We start from the raw sequence: 20,796 nt of genomic DNA, 5'->3' as shown, positions 1-20,796 counted from the left end.
TACAGTATCATGCATCATAGAAGGCCAAGAGCTCTTCGTTGTTGTAAGTTCATTGTAAGTTCAACAAAACCAATTATCCTGTTCCAGGGTGTTATTTTGCAGACAGGTATAGTTATTGATTTCTAGAGTTACACTATTAACTCATAAACATAAATAAAAGAATTAAAAACATTTATATAGATATGGAATTAGTACTACCCATGTATAATGCACATCCTTATTTTTCCCTCACAAACTTGGGCAAACAAGTATGCATTGTACACGGTAAAATATGGTATATGCCAAGCATTTCTTCTACTTTCGAGCTCTTTTCCGAATCAAATGGCTTTGGACTGAATGGAAATGGCTAGGTCACCTCCAGCATGAACAGTTGTTTTCTTTGTTGGTTTTCCTAGTCTTTGTGTCTCAAACTTGAGCCATCCGTGCTCAGGGGAAGAATCTTTCAGACTTAATAGACTTCCAAATACCTCTATTTGATAAATGCTGGCCTGAGGAACTGAAACACGATGCTCTTCCAAGTGGAAATATCATTGCAAAACATAGATTTTGGCTTTTCAATTAGCAAAACAAATTTTCTTAGCTTCCCATATCAAATGAATACCTGAAAATTAAAAATTCTCGGTTTATGGATTCCAAAATAGATGTGCAAATCATGTGGATCTTCAGTTGCCAGTTTAAGGTACATTTTTAAATCTACTTAAATGGTGATGCTTCAAGCATGATCTAATCTGATCCAACATTGCATAAAATTATAAAGTAAACCGAGGTGGTCCCTCATCTCTACTTCCTGATTCTGCCCTGTCTGGAAAAGTGTCCATTTCTACCTTTCTCACAGGGCCTGTGAGAGCTCTCTCTACTATTCCAGTTAATTCTAGCATTCAAACCTGCCTTTCTTAGCTACTAACAGTATCATACAAATAGAAGTAGATGTTTTACTTTTTCTTGGGATTTTTGCATTTTGTGAACGGAAGATTTTGTGCTATTCTGGAGGGATGTTGAATATTTACAAGAGTTCAGAAAACATTTGTGGGGGGGCTAAAGTGTTTCCCCTGAAATCAAAATCCCCGAGACTATCTTCCCCCTGAGAAATCATCCTGACCTTTGTTATTCCTCCTTAATATTTCAATAATATGGTAGTCATAAAATACCATCCTAATCATAGACACTCAACTGTGTCTCTTAATATGTTTCTTTTATTTTTCCTTTACAGTTTCTTAAAGCAAATTAAACACATGAATATGAATTTATAAAAATTTATATGAATCGATAATGTGTATATATATTAATATATTCCCATATTTCCTGTAAGTTGCTACAAAATGGAGATTACTTTCAAGTAATGGTTTTTACATGGTTATTTTGCAAGAACTGTATTTGTCTTGTATCATGGAGACATAGGACAATGGAGACATGCGTATCAAGTTGAAAATATGTGCTACGATAAAAACAAAAACAGTTGCACTAGCTGATGAAACACCAGAGATTTATTTTGTCAACTCATCAGATATTGGTGTACTTAATTGTACTTAATGATTTTTGTTCCTCAGAGTTTTGTTTGTTTTATTTTGAAAGTTTCTATTGAAAGAGCAATAAAGAGATAAGCCACTTGTAACAGGTTCTAATTATGTTTTTAATTCAGAGCCTAACCTATTGTTTGGCATGTTGTAGGCCCTCAGTAGGTATTTGCTGATTGGTTTAGGAAGTAGGGATCTAGAGACTCTAAAATGGCAGAGTGGAAAGTGCACTAAATTGGGTCCTGCCCCTAGCAGGCTATGTGAGACCAAGGCAGTCATTTCACCCAGACTCATACACTTACTAATTTTAAGTTTACCCAGCTTGCATTTATTCATTCATAAAATTTCATAGTTGGTAGAGAAATCACATATTGTCTAATATAGCCTCTCTTTTCCAGATGAGGGGTCTGAGCCCCAGATGGTTTAGATGATTTGCCTTAAATAATTAGGAGCAAAACTATTCACTAATCCTCATCCCGGCTCTTCATCGTATGCTTTCTCAATTCTCCCTCCCCTCAAAAGTAAGTGCTATACTGACTCCTTATGTATTAGTTTAGCCTGCTTTTTAACTTGATACAACATTGTATCTACTGTAATATTAATGGACATTTGTGTGGTTTCCGCTTTGGGCTGTGATGAATAGTGCTGCTGCAAACAACCTTGTCGATGTCTCTTCAGTGAATATTTGCACACATTTCTGTTTGATATATTAGCAGGAATGGAATTACTAGGTCATAAGCTGCGCGTTTATAGAGCTCTGGTAGAAACTGCCAGAAAGATTTCCAAAGTTATCATGCCACTTTACATTCAATATAGTATAAGAACAACCCATCACTGTAGTTTCTATCTCTCTCTCTCTCTCTTTGGTAGTTAATTCCTCTAAATTGTACATAATTATAAGGAACGACTGACACCGTTGTATGTGCACTTACACCACCCACGTTGTGTCTCCTCACCTTCCTCCCAAAATTGTGATTAAATTATCTCTTCTGTTGGTTATATTTGTAACTTAACATGATACTCTTTTTGTGTCTTCTTGCTGTCATCTTTAAGCAGTTTCCCTTATCTCTCTTCTACGGTAGATGTAAATACTAACGACTTTCTATTATACTTCTTTCTTAACTCCTATCATCTATAACATGAATTTTTAAAAAATCTTTATTTGGGTTAACTTTACATTTATAGAAACACTGCAAATATAGTACATTTTCCCCTAAGTACATAACCATGGTATTTTGCCAAAAATAAGACACCAATATTGGTGCATTACTGTTAACAACACCAATCTTTAGTTGTACTTCACTAGTTTTTCTGCTACTGCCCATTTCTGTTCCAGGTTCCAATCTAGGACACTAGAATTCATTTAGTCATCATGCTTCCATATTCTCTTCTGGTCTATGACAGTTTCTCAGTCTCACCTTGTTTTTAGTGACTTTGAAAGTTTTGAGTACTAGTTGAGTATTTTGGAAAATGTACCATGAATTTTCTCATGATGTTACTGGGATTGTGAGATTTGGGGAAGACTGCCACAGAACTAAGTATCTACATCACATCATATCAGGGTACATGACATCCCTAGCCACGTTAACATTCATCATTGGTTAAGGTAGTGTTTGATGGGGTTTCTCCACTGTCAAGTTACTATTTATCTCCTTTTCATACTCTAGTCTTTGGAAGCCAGTCACTAAATCTAGGCCACACTCACTTTTAAATAGTGTGGTAGGCAGATTCTAAAATGATCCTCAAGTTTCCCACCTCTTGGTATTTATATTGTATATAATTCCTTCCTCTCCGGTGAGGGCAGGGCTTGTAATATAATGAGGCAATGACAAAAGTGATGGGGTAGTGACTGCTGTGACTGTCACGTTGTACAGACTGGAGAGAGATTCTCCTGGTGACATTAAAAAAAGTAAGCCCCGTGTTGTAAAAGGCTACGTGGCTAAGCCCTGACAGCAGTCTCTTGGAGCTGAGAGATTTTAGTTAATTTGTGATACAACAATCAAAAATTAATTCCAAAAATTACAGGAAATTAATACAGATGCTTAAGACCGGCAAACTTACATTCTTTTTACTATCAACATTGTCTTTTATGTCTTACATATTAATTAATTCTAAATGTAGGAAAGCAATAAATAACTTCCATTATTATGGTCATATATACTCGTATATACTCTACTGCAAAATGTAACTATGTGCTAGGATCCCATGCAAGTTAAATGAATTTTTTTCTCCCAATCTAGTGCTCAAAATCATGGCATACTTTAATTTGCTTTAGATTCAGTTTTAGGTAAATAATCTTTTAAAACCCTATATTTTTTCTTATGAAAAGAGGAAATATCCAAATGCCTTCAAACATTTAATTATTTCTATTTATTGAATAGAAATTATTGCATTCTTTATTGAAGGCAGATTCTTAGAGTCCATTGATTGATTCCTACTCTAATTTGGACTCTGACTTCTAGGCCTGAGGAACAGATGTCAATTTGGGGGTGCGGTATATTCTAAGGTCTCTCTGGAATACTTATGAATATTTTTTAAAAGTCCCATTTTGTCCATACATTATTTGCTTAACAAGATCAGTTCTATCTGTTGACCTGGCTTTTTTTCTTTGCTGGTGGTTATCTTCATATAGTCAGTAATTAGTGATTGTTCAAATTTAAGAATAAAAAAATGATTATGCCAAGTACTTGGTATGGGTTTCCGATGTTGTCTATGAAAATGTGCTTTTCTCATAGGACACTCTCCTGAATGAGAAGGCTGATTAGAATCTTGTCCTCTTTTTTTCTCTGAGTGAGCTTTGTTGACAAGTTTTATGGTCAGAGGCAGAGAACTGACTTGTAAATTAGGAGTTCCCCAAATGCTAGAATGAGGAATTATTTGGAGATATCTACGCCCACACAAGTACTGTAGCTTTCCCTAGGCAGCTTTTTTACAATTTTTCTTCTTTTAATGAAGAGGTTAAATGTGTTTTATGATGGAAAGAGGGGGGCAAGCATTGTGTGTGTGTGTGTGTGTGTGTGTGTGTGTGTGTGTGTGTGTGTGTGTGTGTGTAGGTGAATTTGCTGGTGTGGTCACTCTCTAAAGAGACATTAAATAAAAACTTCTATTTTATTTTGCTCTTTTTACTTTCATGACTACATACACCGGGCTTAGTCCATTCTGGGGTTCTACTGGAGAGTTTGACTTTCACCTATATTTTGGTTCCTTCCTGGTCTTTCTTTCTCATTAGCAGATTTCCCTACACAGTAAGTCCTTATTTAATATTGCCAATAGGTTCTACAACTTTAATCCAAACAACATATAATGAAACCAATTTTACCTTAGGCTAATTTACTTAAAGGAGATAAGTTCCCACAGCATCTCTGACATTATAACACAATGATGGTGAATGAAAATGACTTTATTCGAAAACCTGCTGTGCTTAGACTTCCAGAAAATTATTAGTCTCTAATTCCCGAATAACTGCCTACAAATCTCCTCCCTCTTATAAGTTTATTCATTTCTGTGTTCCTTTATTGTTTTGGGAAAGGAGAGAGGCAGGCAAAGCATATATTTATACAGTTTTGAACAAGCAACAAGGAAGCTCTCTTTTAACCATAACTTTCCACTACCAGTCTCAGGCTAACTTGTTACCCTCATGCCTCCACAGTTCTCTTTTTGGTACACGCACAAATAGCCAATGTTGACATATGCATGGGTTTCTTTTTATTGTTTTGGTTAAGTATATGCATAGTTGGTATACAAACTTATATTAGTTATATTAATTTCAGGTGTACGATGCAGTGATTTTACATTTTTATGCCTTACAATATGATCACCCCACGAATTCTAGTCACCATGCAAATTTATCAAAATATTACTGACTAGATTTCCCTTGTCCTTTTCATCCATTCTCCCCATTCCTTCCCTTCTGGTCTCTGTTTCTATGTATCTGTTTTTGTTTTGTTTTTAGACTCCACATATAAGTGAACCCATATGGTATTTGTCTTTCTCTGCTTGACTTATTTCACTTAGTATAATACCCTCTAGGTCCATCCATGTTGTCACAAATGTCAAGATTTTATTCTTTTTATTGCTAACACACACCACATCTTCTTTATCCAGTCATCTATCAGTGGACATCTAGGTTGCTCCATATCTTGACTATTATAAACAATGCTGCAGTGAACATAGGATTGCATATATCTTTTCAAATTAGTGTTCTCATTTTTCTTTGGATAAATACCCAGAAGTGGATTGCTGGGTTGTATGGTATATCCATTTTTAGTTTTTTGAGGAAACTCTATACTGTTTTCCATTGTGGCTGCACCAATTTGCAGTCCCACCAACAGAGCACAAGTGTTCCCTTTTCTCCATATCCTTACCAGCACTTATTTGTTGACTTTTTGATAATAGCCATTCTGACTGGTTGAGGTGGTTTCTCATTGTGGTTTTGATTTGCATTTCCCTGGTGATTACTGATGTTGAGCATCTTTTCATATGTCTGTTGGCCATCTGTATGTCTTCTTTGGAGAAATGCCTTTTCAGGTCATTTTTCAAATGTCATTTTTCAATCCGATTATTTATTTTTTTGTTACCGTGTTGTGTGAGTTTCTTATATATTTTGGATCTCAACCCCTTATCAGATATATCATTTGCAAATATATTCTTTCATTCAGTAGATTCTCTTTTAGGTTTGTTGAAGGTTTCTTTCACTGTAAGAAGCTTTTTAGTTTGATGAAGTCTCATTTGTTTATTTTTTATACATAGGTTTCTTGTAGCAGTTGCAGGGTCAGATTCTTGGGTTTCAGACTTGGCTCTGGAACTGTCTGATGCATTGCTTTAGAAGAGTTGCATAAAATTTGTGCCTCAGCCAGGACCCAATCAAGATAATTACTGTTGTCTACTTCATAAAGTCATCTGAGAATGACTTCATGCATTTTCATGGCCATAGCATTTCTAAAACTGTCATCTGACTTTAAAATAACCTTCTCTGTTATAAAAACCATAAGCCAACACAGAAGAATGTCAGCAGGCAGAGGTAAACTGAATACGTTCCAATGTTCCATTAACACATCTTGAAAATTCTTCATCATTATCATTGGTGAGTGATTTCATGACCAACATCTAGAATGCTGGGCTTCGGGACCAGCCAGGAAGAAAAACAGCAATATAACTTTCTAAGTCCTGCCTCTTGATATAACTTATCCTCAGTGCTGATTTCATTATGATTTTTTTTAAGTAAATATCTGACTAAATGGGAACTTGATGAACCATTGCATAATTAAATAAACATGAAACAGCAGGGTTGCATACTCTGGGCTCTCTCAAATAGGCAAGACATATTTTCACTTTATTTGGTTGATAGAAGAAAGGTGACTCCAAGGGGAAATTTTTTTAACACGTTTTTAAGATACATGACATATATAGTGAGAAATAAAGGACTTCCATTGCAAACATCAACATTTATATATTTTAAACTTTCACAATTAACCAAAAGAGAGGTACAACCGGGAGGCCGGGTGGCTCAGTTGGTTAGAGCGTGAGCTCTTAACAACAAGGTTGCAGGTTCCATTCCCACAGGGGCCAGTGAACTGCACCCTCAACAGTTAGATTGAAAACAACAGTTTGCGACTTGAGCTTGGAGCTGGGCCCCTGGTAGGCAGCTGGTTGGCCCAGTGGTTGGAACAAGGTTGACATAACACCAAGGTCACCAGTTCGAGTCCCACATGGTCCAGTGAGCTGCACCCTCCCCAACTAGATTGAAAAGCAACAACTTGACATCCTGGAAAAACACACCGTTCCCCAATATTCCCCAATTAAAAAAAAAAAAAGAAGAAGAAGAGATACAATCTTTAAATGTTCCTTTATGTGTTTCCAGGATTTGAATTAAGTAAACAAATCATTTCTGCCTTGGTCTGGGCTCTGTCTTTGGCAGACACCAAAGAACTTGTGGGAATGCCTGGTTGTTTTCCTTGCTATTTGTCTCAGGAAATTAGTTGAAGAGACAAAATACACGGGTCTCCTTAATATCCTATGATGATAGCAATATACATATATCTAAAATTTTTGTATTTAAAAAATTTTTCAACAGTTATTACTTTAGGGGGAAAATATCTATAATCCTATTACCGCTTATAAAGATAGTTCTTTTATTTAAACATTGTATAAGGCACAGACCAGGTGCTCTGTGACAATTCTTGTCCCTTTTCCTTCCACATGTATCTCCTTCATGACTTTCATGACTACTGTTCTGTGTTAAGTTCAGTTGTCAAGAACCATAGAAATGAGCCCCCTATCTTGGGTTATGACTGATGATGGGCTCTGTAGTTGGAGTCCCCTCTAAATATATTACTAGACACTAACTTGGCCTTCCCCCAGAATATTTTTGTCTGTCTCTATAGCCTTTGGAGCATTCCCTTCATCAATTTGATATTTCAGCGTCCATAGAGGTTTGCTATGGCTGTCTGCAAACTTAAATAAGACCGTATCTGACACTGATCCTGAAGAGACCCTGTTCTTTATGCTGCTTCTACTGAAGATGTACCTGCCTATTGGATTTTATTTTGTTTTTTAAACCTATCTTGATGCCAATTATTTATAAAAATGTCTTCCCATTCTCCATTTTACAAGAGCCGTTACAGGTAGAAACTTGTTACTGATTTCTGAAAACAGATTACCCCACTGCTTCCTCACATTGTCTCTCTCCTCCACCAATAATAATAATAATAAATTAAAATTTAAAAAATTCTATTCAACTAACTTATAAAATCACTCATCTTGGTAGACTACATTTACCAAAACCATTTAAATTCTTCATTGATTAATGAAAAGACAGGGCCAGAAATTGACAAGATGAGGATGGAAACAGAAAATCAATCTCATAGCAAAATTATTTTTAAGAAAGTGTTTTCCTTTGCAAACTTAGCTGCTTATTACCCCTTAAAAAACTAGGAACCTTGTATTGTCATTTAAACATTCTCCTGACATTGAGTAAAATAGGAAGACTTGTTCCTGCTTAACAAAAGAATAGATGCTTTTACATACCTAAGTAGTTCTTTCCAGTGACTGAGATTGTTTACATAGAGTCAAAGCATATATAATTTAATTTCTAATAGCTGTATTTTAAATTCCTTCAGTTAAGTAACTAAACATAAAACTTAATCTATGTACCTTTTGTAGTTTATGTGTAAGTTTTCTAAAATTAGAATGAATTATGAGCACACATTTGAGACGAGTACCTTTAGAATACTACTAGTGATCAGTGACCTACACAGCCATGTCTTTAGCCAAGAGAGTCATGTATTTCCTGGAGTTTTATAACATTTAAGTACTGTATATTTGGTGTCTTCTGATGCCTAGGCAAGGTACTGAAATGATTTTTTATAATAAAACAACTAGTATTTTGTCTAATCTGCAGATTAGCATCAGCCTTTTAAAGACAGTATGGGAGCAACATGATTGGGGGACTATTTGGGTCAGGATCATATAAACAAGGATTTTTATTCAGTGAATACTTATTTACTGTCTTCAGTGTGCAAAGCACTGTTGACTGCAAGAGTTAGGGAGATAACTTAATATTATCCTTGAGTTTAAGCTAATTATAGCTTAATACAAGAAATAAGAACTAACTACAAGATAAAAGAGAAGTACTCTGTAGAGGTACAAATTTCCATGCCGACAACGAGAGATGTCCTATTAATTCCATTTGTCATGATACCCTAAGCTACAAGAAGCCTGCATTTGAAAATTTGTATCCCTCTCTTAGCAGCCTTCTCTAGCTTGAGGAGGTAGAAAAGGAGAGTACCACATCTCTGTCTTTTCCCACCCAACCAACTTCTGGTCTTGTTTCCATCCTAAGTTTCCTGGCCTGGACAGATAGTTCTGAAGAACTCACTTTGTACATCTGGAATTCCTTGCTAAACTGGACACAGAATGCAGAGGATAAGATAGGTCTTAAACTTTTTCTACTTTGTGGACAAGACAATGAATGCCTGTGCCAGTCAGCCAAGAGTAGTACCTCATACTTAGAGAAATTCTTGAAATGAACATGAAGATAATTAAAATTCATGATTTTGACAAAAGCACTTAGGTTATTAACTTGAGTTGACAAGTTAACCTCACCTCCATTTTCTGTGAAGTTAAAGGTGACAGAAGACTGATGAACACAGGTGACTGAGATCTCAAGAATGATGTCATGTCCTTAATCAGTCTAAAAGGCACACCCTGAGTTTGCTAGCTACACAAAACATTCTGCCCTCTTACCCTTCCGTGTCTTCTGCTTCCCTATGATGGCCTATTCTCCCTCATTCCTGTCAGATTTCATTATCATTAATTAGAGGTGCAAAAGAGGGAAAATTTAAAACTAAATAAAGAAGCATCAAAATCGGGATGGGGTAGGCTGAGGATGGGCTGGTGCAGCAAAAAGAGAGGAGGCTACATTTCCAGCTGGTTGTTTGTGGAGATGCCAGGCTTCTAGCTTTTTTTATGTTCTGTATTTTATCTAATATTTTTTTGTTCTCCCAAACGTTTCCATTATTACATTTCAGAAATTTTTAATAAAAATATTGTGTAGTCTTTTCATGTGTTATGAAAACTGTTTTTAAAACAATTGTTTTAAGTCACTGATGCTGATGCTGCCTTGAAGCCATCTGACTACTCTGGGCTGTGGAAAGCAGCAAATGCTGGCCTGGCATGGTTTTCTCCTGTAGATCCATGCGTGTCCATGGGTCAGGCGCCCTCTGACCCCAAGTCTGCAGTACAAACATTCCACTGAATTGTCACTTTTAGTCACAGCAGCTTTTTCTCAGAGGAAATGGACATCTTCTCTGGCAACTGAACCTAACTTTGGACACGCAAATTATTATATCCAGGGAACACTCTGTTCTTGGCTGTTTTGGGTCAGTGAGCTAACCTTGAAGCAGGGAGAGCTATGCTTGAGCCACTTCAAAGTCTACTCAGTTGTTGTTTTTCCTTGTTTTAATATAAGTATGTAAGTATAGCTGGTATAGTAGCTTATATTGGTTATGTTAATTTCAGGTGTACGATATAGTAATTTGACATATTTTGATATATTACAATGTCATTACCCTACTAATTCTAGTAATCATCTGTCACCATGCAAACGCATAACAATATTCCTGATTGTATGCCCTTTTTGACCCGTCTCTCCCATCCCTCCCTTCTGGTAACCATTCCTTTGATCTCTGTTTCTGAGTCTGTTTTTGTTTTGTGTTTAGAATCCACATATAAGTGAAGCCATATGGTATTTGTCTTTCTCTACCTGACTTATTTCATTTAGCATAGTACTCTCTTGGTCCATCCATGTTGTCAAAAATGGCAAGATTTCATTCTTTTCATTGCTGCATAATATTCCATTGTGCATATACACATATATTATATATATAATATATATAATATATATTATATATATGTGAGGTATATTATTTATAACATATATATGTTATATAACATCTTCTTTATCCAGTCATCTATTGATGGACATCTAGGTTGCTCCATATCTTGACTATTGTAAACAATGCTGCAAGGAACATAGGTTGCATATATCTTTTCAAATTAGTGTTCTCATTTTCTTTGGATAAATACCCAGAAGTGGATTGCTGGGTCATGTGGTATATCCATTTTTAGTTTTTTGAGGAAACTTCATACTGTTTTCCATAGTGGCTGCACCAATTTGCAGTCCCACCAAGAGAACACAAGTTTTCCCTTTTCTCCACAATCTCGCCATCCCACATTATTTGTTGACTTTTTGATAATAACCATTCTGACTGGTATGAGGTGGTATCTTATTGTGGTTTTGATTTGCATTTGCCTGATGATTACTGATGTTGAGCATCTTTCCATGTCTGTTGGCCATCTGTATGTCTTCTTTGGAGAAATGTCCTTTCATGTCCTCTGCCCAGTTTTCAATTGGATTATTTTTTTGTTACTGAGTTGTGTGAGTTTCTTACATATTTTGGATCTCAACCCCTTATCAGATACATTATTTGTAAATATATTCTCCCATTCAGTGGGTTGCCTTTTTGTTTTGTTAAAGATTGCCTTTGCTGTGCAGAAGCTTTTTAGTTTGATGTAGTCCCATGTGTTTATTTTTGCTTTTGTTTCCCTTGCTCAAGGGGACATGTCCAAAAAGATATTACTTAGACTAATGTCAGATAATTTACTTCCTATATTTTCTTCTAGGAATTTTTCTGGTTTCAGGCCTTGAATTTAAGTCTTAACCTATTTTGAGTTTATTTTTGTATAGGGTATAAAAAGTGTGGTCTGAAAATTACTGAGTGATGTTTAAAATTAAGGTATTAAACTTCTATATCTATTAACCATTCTAAATTCTCCATAATTAACTAGTGTGTCATAAGATAAATCAGAATCACAAATCAGAAGATTTATACTCATAAATCATGATTATAAATCTTAATCATATTATCCAACGCAAGATTAATCTTTTACTTTTAACCTTGCACTGGATAACATGATTTCGTGTTTTCTTGAGCAAAGAAATAACTGGTGTTATAATTTTAGCTCAACTGTCTTACCTGAAAAACAGTTCACAGAAAAATAGAACTTAATATGTCCTATAATTTTTTAATTGAACTGTTCTCATGACTCTTTTACATGATATAAGTTATGAAGAAGTCACTGGAACTTAATTCAACTGGAATTTCAAAGGAACTGGCAATTCAAAGGAATGTTTATTCTGCAATAAACCTTGGATCAGAGGGTACTTATGGATCTTGCATTTTTAACATAAAATGTGTTTTGCACTATAAATTCTGTCATTAAAATATTGGTGTGATGGAAAAATACATATACTTGATAGATCAGGTATGAGGATTTCACATACAAGTCTGGCACTCTTGCTCTCACTCTGTTTTACTTTTTTTTTCTCCACGGCACTTAGTAACTTTATATATATTAGATAGCTTACCAACTTAATCATGTTTATTCTTCACTTCTTTCTCTCCTTGCTAGAATATAAGCTCCATACAGGTAGAGATCTTTATCTTTTTTATTAACGAACTCCAAGCATCTACAGTATGCCTAGAACCTTTTAGGTGTTTAACGAATAGATATTTATTGAATGAATAAATAAGAATGGGATGTTTTGTTTTGTTTTGGTTAAATAAAAAGCATCATTGTTCTTACCTGTGCTATATTTTTTAAAAATTTTCTTAGGAATAGATATTTAAAATGCACTATGGGAAGATGAGTTATTAAAGTACTTATTTAATTTATACTTTACTGTCCTAGTATTTAAATATTCTGTGATTTTTTTTAATGATATAATCTTGGCTTCTTTATATTTCATGTTAACATTTTAAGAAAAATAATTTATGACAGAATTGACAAATTTATAGACTTCACTTTTCACTCAACAGTTGCTATTTTTATTGATATCAGTCAAGTTCTTTGTTTTCTACTTTTAGCCCCCATAGTGTCTCTCTCAAAGATACCAATTGTATTTCCTGGAAATAAAAGGTTTTACTTGACAGGATCAAGAGAAATTTCATTGACTGTAAGTTGTGCTGCTCTAGAGAAAAATGAGAAATTTATTAATATTCACATAAAAATATACAAACTTTCTAGCCAGTGTTTATTTTAAATCTAATATCCTTAACAATCTGCTTTGAGAAGAGGTGCTTCAAATGGTGCTCCTAAAAATACAATGAAGGTCAAGAATGTACTATTTTAAACCATAATATGTATAATCTATAAAGAGATGTTATGAATTGTTACCCTCTGGTCAAAAAAAATGCATTTATTTTAGAACTGTCACTTATTGATACTATACTCGTAAATCACTGTGTGTTTCCAAGCATGGGTTTCAATGACGTCTGGCAATATAAAGACTCTAGTTTCCCCTAACTGGAAACCAAATGATTAACAGGTCTGTGGCTGTCTCTGTCCATTCTGACTGCTAGCACAAAAATACTGTAAACTCGGTGGCTTATAACAAACACTTCTCACAGTTTTGGATCCTGGAAAGTCCACGGTTATGGTGCCAGCAGATTTGGTGTCTGAGGAGAGGGCTTGCTCTACCCTAAGGAGAAAGGAAGCTTTCTTTGGCCCTTTTGCATAAGAGCACTAATTCCATTTTTAAGGACTCTCTCCTTGTGACCTAATTACCTCCTAAAGGCCTCATCTTCTACTACCATCACATGGGGGTTAGGCTTTCAGCATAGGAATTTTGGGGGACACAAACATTCAGACCATAGCAGTGGCATTGCTGACTATGAGATCAGCTCATTGGGTGTCAATGGCAGGCAGTACGACTAACATGGCTAATATTTCTTATGTGCTATTATTCATCTTTCATTTTTATATTATTATTACTTTATTAGGAAACAGAGATCTACACCAGTGCAATCTAAATGAAATAAAAGATTGAAAGGAAAAATGTGGCTAGTTAACAAAATAACTGCTCTTTCTGACTAGTCATTTAACTTGACCTTTTTGGAAATGGATGCTTCCTCAAGTGGGCCAAGAAGCCTGGTACCACTTGTACATGTTTTTACTGGTTTGCAGTAAAATAAGAAAAACTAAGTTCCTTAAATAAACTTTATTGAAGTAATTGCATTATATGTGTCCAGTTTGGTGAGTTTTGAAAAATATGTACACCTGTGTAACCATTATCCCAATCAAGACAGAGCATTTCCATCACCTCAGAAAATTCCCACAATCCCCTTACAGTCAGTCTTTCTCCACACCCCCATCCCTATTAGGCAACCACTAATCTTATATTTGCCTGTTCTAGAACTTCATATAACTGGAATTACGTAGTAATGATGTTTTATATCTGGCTTCTTTTGCGTACCACATTTTTGAAATATACCCATGTTTTTGCATGTATCATAGTTTAATGTTTTTTCTGGTTTTATTACTGACTAGTATTCATATGTATTTTGCAGTTCATTTATCTATTCACCTGCTCTGATTATTTGTGTGTAACTATTGGTGTGGTTAGATGTTTTTATTTCTTTTAAGTATTTATGAATGGAATTTCTGGGTCATATGATTAGTTTATGTTTAAAAGAAACTGACAGGTGACTTTCCAAAGCGGTTTTATCATTTTGCACTCCCAAGAGCAAAGTTTCAGAGTTGCTGTACATTCTCTTCAAAACTTGATACAATCAGTCTTAATAATTTTAGCCTTTCTAGTGATAGCTTGTGGTGTCTCATTGTGGTTTTAATTTGGATTTCCCTGATGACTAGTGACTAGTGGAGTTGCACACCTTCGTGTGTGTGTGTGTGTGTGTGTGTGTATGACACCCCCATATAATGTGACACTTCTATAACATTGTTCAAGAATTGGGGAAAACCCTTGTACAACACGGCATCCTAGAACATGGTTTCATTCTCACACAGTTTGAGAATTAGAGAAATCCCTGAACAACACAGCACAATAAGAGGTTTTAAGAGCGAAAAATATCTCATTTGAAATTAGGGAAATCCCCGAACAACATGGAACGTGATAAGAGCTTTTAAGAGCAAAAGATATCTCATTTGAAATTTTTCATTCGAGCGTGGATGTCATGTCAGGTTTGACTGCAGAATTTTAAAACTTATTAGAATTTTAAATCCATTTTGTTTGTGGAATATTAAGTTCAGAGGATGAAGACATCTTGTCAAAAAGAAAACGCCCTCGGTTAATGGTGCCTAGTAGTGATGATGAAGAAAACATTATTTAATACATATTAATATGTTATACTTTTGGTAAAAGTTACTTTAATAAAGATAGTTTTATTATAATAGTATGCTTTTTTAAATTTTTGGAACCTAACCCCCTTTTTTGTACTGGTTCTTTGTTTCATATAGCACAGATTCGCATAACAGCATTTTTAGGAATCTAACAACCATGTTATACGGGGGTTACCTACACACACACACACACACACACACACACACACACACACACACGGTGCCAAAAAATGTATACACATTTTAAGAAAGGCAAAATGCATTAAAATTATAGTACTCAATAACAATTGAGTTATACAGATAACAAAAGATGAATGCAATTACAAGAGGTGCTCAAAGTGGTTACCATCAGCGTCCAGACACTTCCGATTTCAGTGAACTACTGTTTGAGCAATGTGGATCAAAGTGTCCACTTTTATATTGTCGCGTCCAGCGCAACACGGGCAGTGAGAGAACGAGAAGGGGTAGCGAAGGGTTAAGAAAGAAACAGAAATCAAGAAAGTTTTGAAACAGGAGCCAAGGGTCTCATAGCCTCAAAGGACTGAGAGCCCCAAATCGGGCCACCTTGTAGCTTTTATTGAAGCACATACAAGGATGCAGCATTGTTTTTACTACGGTCTGTGAGTCCCATACACCATACCAGAAAACTGGTGCAAACCAATCACCCTTGCCTGTCCAAAGTCTCATGATGTATAAATAATTATTGTTTGTACCTCCCCAGGGGACAAAACCTTTATGTTGAAAACTTACTGAGATGGAAAACTGATATTATCACTTCCCAAGCAGGTTGTGGGAAGGAATACAGCCACAGAGGCAGAAGTTCTCCTTAGACGGGAGAAGGTGGCGGTCTATGCCCACTGCTATCAACCCCGTGAATTCTCCTGGTGGTCCCCACATGACTGTGCCTGTCTTGGGTTGTTCCTTTCTTGAGGAATCTTACCCATCATTAGCTAGCCAGCCATCCTTTGGGGCCAAACAAGGAGATGGCATAAAGGTGAAGCAATGTCCCTGAAAGGAATAGTCTCACAGACTCTTCTCTTTTTTTAGGGGTAGGTACGAGGGGACAGACAGGCATGCTGCTGTGTGACAACAGTATACATTTTTTTGGCACCCCTGGTACACATACGAAGGTCTGACAATTAAGTTCGAGAATTTGTTGCAATGATGTTGCTAACCTTTTTTGATATCAGAGAGATTATTCATTATGAAGTTGTACCAACTGGACAATTAACCAAGTTTACTGTTTGGAAATGCTAAACAGGCTGCATTAAAAAGTTAGACAACCAGAACTTTTCACCAACAATTCATGGCTCTCGCATCATGACAATGCACCAGCTCACATGGCACTGTCTGTGAGGGAGTTTTTAGCCAGGAAACAAATCACTGTATTGAAACACCCTCCCTACTCACCTAATCTGGCCCCCAGTGACTTCTTTCTTTACCCAAAGGTAAAAGAAATATTGAAAGGAAGACATTGTGATGACATTCAGGACATCAAAGGCAATATGATAGCTCTGATGGCCATTCCAAAAAAAAAAGTTCCAAAACTGCTTTGAAGGGTGGATTAGACGCTGGCATCAGTGCATAGCTTCCCAAGGGGAGTACTTCAAAGGTGACTGTAGTGATATTCAGCAATAAGGTATATAGCACTTTTTCTAGTACTTAATTGTCATACCCTGTGTAACAGTATTTTAGTTTTTGTATGTTTCGTATTTGTTCCATGTGTATTGCACATTATTGACAAAATGCTATAGAAAAAAATATTAGTTTTTTCTTTTACCATGCAGTTAAATTACTAGTCAGTCACATTGGACTTGATTTTACGCTTTGTTAGAGAAAAATCTCTGGAAATTCCAGCGTTTCTCAAGCCCCTATTACTTGTGAAGTCAATCTTCAAACTATTTCTTTCTTGCTGATATTTCAGGACTTGGTTTCAATTTGTTTTAGGGTAGGTTTAAAGTAGGCCCTACTTTAGGGCTTGGACCTTATTTCCAAAGTTGGCTTTGCTTTGTGCTGAATGTACGTTGTATTAATGAGATGTTAATAAGATCTCGGTACTGCTGTTTTCTTGACAATACAAAAACAGTAAAGCAAAGTGATGTAAACTCTAACCAAAATATTTGGAAGTTACTCTATTAGATACTAAGTAGTTTTAGGTAACCAGACCTCAGTGTTGGTAGCTTCTGCACCAAAAGCCTGTATAGGATGGCTATGCTTTGCTTGTTGAGACTTTATTCATCATCCTGGAAAGAAGCTCCTTTTATTTCTAGAATGTCTTTGAAATTAGACTATGAAATTTACTTTATTTTAAATTTTTTTTTGGTGAATGATATTTTATTTAGTCATTTTTGTTTACAACTAAACCTCTAGGAATCTACAATTAGCAAACTTGCCCATGAGGTTCTCGTGAATACCAGAAAAAGTTTCAACCTTGTGCTCCACGTTGTTCTGCTATACTTTGTCCAAATTCACTTTTATGACCTGGCTGACATCAGTTTAAACTGGATTCTCTTTCCCACAGTGTCACTTGGGAAGACTAAGTCCTCTAGGATCACATATGCACAGCTATCAGTGTAGTCTCCAGACACTTTTGCTTATTTTTTGTACATGTTTTTCGAGTTGGCTTTGGCAGAATTCTCTGAATGTTAGAGACAATGTGCTTCTTCAGTGAACTTTTTCTCCAATTCAAGTACTTACCAGACTTGGTTTTCTGGAAAGATTTCAGTTGAGTAATGGGAACAAGGATCACAGTAGCTTTCTGACTGCCATCAACTTCAGTTTCCTTGGCTGCTATTTTATTCAACTCCCTTAGCTGGGCCTTAAGGCTCGAATTCATCTCCAGCTCAAGGAGAGCCTAAGAAATGCTCAACTAGAACTCACATGGCTTTTTGCCATTGGGCTCCACAGTCTTCATGTTCCGAACATGTCCTCCTTGTTGAGGACTGGCCTAGGAAGAGAATACTCTATTTTTACAATTTCCTCAGCAATGCATTGGATATAATCAGATATTAAAGTATTAAAAAGACCAGCCAACTAGGTTACATTTCAGTTCATAATCCATTTCATCAACCCTGCCTCTTTAATATCATTCAAATGTATCCTATCCTCTCCACCTTCACTGTCACAGTCTCTGTCCAGGATTTTATAATTACTTGCTTGGTTTACTGTCACTGATCTCCTAGCTTCCACATAGCAGCTATACAGAGTACAGCAGCATTTTAAAAATGCAAATGTCATCATTTGGTGTGTAAAATCCTCCTCTGCATTAAGTAGTAGAAATTATTTGTAGATGAAAGGAATGAGAGAAGAAGATATATCCTTGAAAGAGAACAAAAAAGCATAACAATCTAAACAGTTGGGTTCTTTATTTACTGCTTGAACCAATCCACTCCTAAGGTTGCAGACTTTGCTTTATAAGCTGTATTCTTTGACTCGGTGATTTTATCTATGTTCTCTGTCCTACTTCATACCTTCTTTCTTTCATCTGAGGGTCTTCCCCATTGACACATGCCTAAATCTCCCATGTGGACTGTTGCCTTCAGATTAACAACTTCCTAGATAGTTTAGTGGGCTTTAGATTTATCTTTCCGAAATACTGCTTTCTGAATTGCCTCCTCTTTCCTAACTGCACCCAAGTGATTGTCTGAGTACATCCTTCAACTACATTCAGCGTAGGTTTCCAGAATTAGGTTTTCTGGAAGTTAAAAGAAAAAACATTACTTTTCTGCATTGTTTGGATAGGGGAAAAAAAACAACTAGGCTAGCAGGTATCTTTTTTCCCCAACCTTTATTGAGTAAATATTTATTGTACATTTACTATGTGCTATTTTTTGGTGATAGGTATACAATAGCAAACAGATTCAATTAGGTTCCTATTTCTAGAGTGCTTGTAGTATTCCGAAAGATATGGACCATTACAATAGTGAGAGAAGTTCTTTGATAAGAAGTATAGAGTGTCATTACAGTACCTAACTGAAACACCTATCTCAGTCTATCAGGGAATGTTTCTTGGGAAAATAATTAAAGAATGAGTAGGGGTCAGCCTGGAAGGAGTTGGGGGTGGTTTGGGAAAGAGGGTTCAGGAAAAGTACAGACATTTGAAAATCTAGATGGAAGAGACCTCAGAGCATCTTTGTAGGTTGGATGGATAGAGATTATCAAGAGATGCAGCAGGAAAGGTAAATGGGGCTACTTCATGAAGGGCCCTGTAATCCATGGAAAGGAGTTTGGGTTTTATCCCAATGCAGTGGTTGTTAAACTTCAATGTGCATTCAGACCATTTGGGAATCTTGTTACAATGTGCAGAGTCTTATTCACCAGGTTTCGAATGGACCTTACTTTTCTGCATTTCTAATCTGAGTATTGCTGATACTGAAGGTCCACGGACCATACTTTAAAATAGCAAGCTCCTAAGGGACAAGGTACGGATTTGAGGGATTTCAAACAGAGCATAAAATATGATCAATATCTTGTTCGTGTTCTGGAAAGGTGACCTTGATTTTAGAATACAGGATTAACTGGAGAGGGGTAAGATTAAATATAGGAAGATTTCTTAGTAGGCCATTTTAGTAATCCTGGTCAGATACGATGAATTTAGTTTACTAAAAGGCATGGAGGATGGAAAGAACTGAGCAGAGATTCAAAGATATTTAGGAAGTAAAAATGAGAATCTTGGAAATAGATTGGACTTCGGAAGTGAGAAAAAGAAACAGAAGAATAAAGAAAGATTCCTAGGTTTCAGGTTTGGTCCAATTTATTGCCACTCAATGTGATAAAGGGGATCTGTGGAAGGATTTTAAAACAGGCAAGCAATATGAAAAGACACTATTTTTTTCACTATAAAATTAGAAATATCAGCTTATCATCTCTTAATTTAGATATTTAGTATGTTTGATAGGAATATGGAATAAAAGATCAAGAGATTGTTTTTTCTTCGGTGGTTCAAATGGAGATACTTTTTTCTTGAGTTGTAATACTTGGGACCCATCAATAAAATTAACTCCCCTGAGTTTGATGTTATGCACCCAAAGAGCCACTCCCATCCCAACAGGGCGCAGTTTGATGTTCTAGTTGGAACATAGCTAGGTTTCAAATATACCACACTCTGTGGTCACTTTGGATAGAGCGGTTCAGTGGAGTCTTTCAGGCAACAGGAAAAATGACTGGACGACCTGCTACATGAGATTGTCAGTTCTGGTTCTGCTATTCTGTCACAGCTCACATTCTTTCGTAGGTAGAATCTGGCTGGACTGAAGGGCAGCTTTGAAGTCTTGTAACAGGTGGAGACATGCAGCATAAGGGAGGGTGAGGAGGAGGGTTTAGTAACGACCAGATGAAGGCATGCCTGGGAATCAAAATATCTGCACAGGAGCCAGCAAAGCCAACTCCTGACCAGGTACCTCAGGCCTAAGCAACCCCTTTAGACAACCTACCTGTTTCCCACGTGGAAGGTGTAGCTCTCAAGTGCCGGTGAGTCTGAGGACAAAGGACTCTGGAGCAGGACTCATATAGCTTCTGTATTCTTTCCTTTGTCTTACTGAGTCACAGATGATTTCATTCACCGGAAGAATCTTGTATGATGCCG

At 36.2% G+C, this 20,796-nt stretch overlaps 1 pseudogene across 1 annotated transcript; it reads right to left on the bottom strand.

The window, feature by feature from the left end:
* Nucleotides 1-17,570: 17,570 nt before the first annotated feature.
* Nucleotides 17,571-18,126, bottom strand: LOC308499486 (small ribosomal subunit protein eS7-like; annotated as a pseudogene). The gene has a single exon. The product of its transcript is annotated as a small ribosomal subunit protein eS7-like (transcript).
* Between the last annotated feature and the right edge of the window lie 2,670 nt (nucleotides 18,127-20,796).

The sequence above is a fragment of the Rhinolophus hipposideros genome, assembly GCF_964194185.1.
Source record: "Rhinolophus hipposideros genome assembly, chromosome: 7".
NCBI lineage: Eukaryota > Metazoa > Chordata > Mammalia > Chiroptera > Rhinolophidae > Rhinolophus > Rhinolophus hipposideros.
This window is presented reverse-complemented; position numbering and strand designations above follow the sequence as displayed.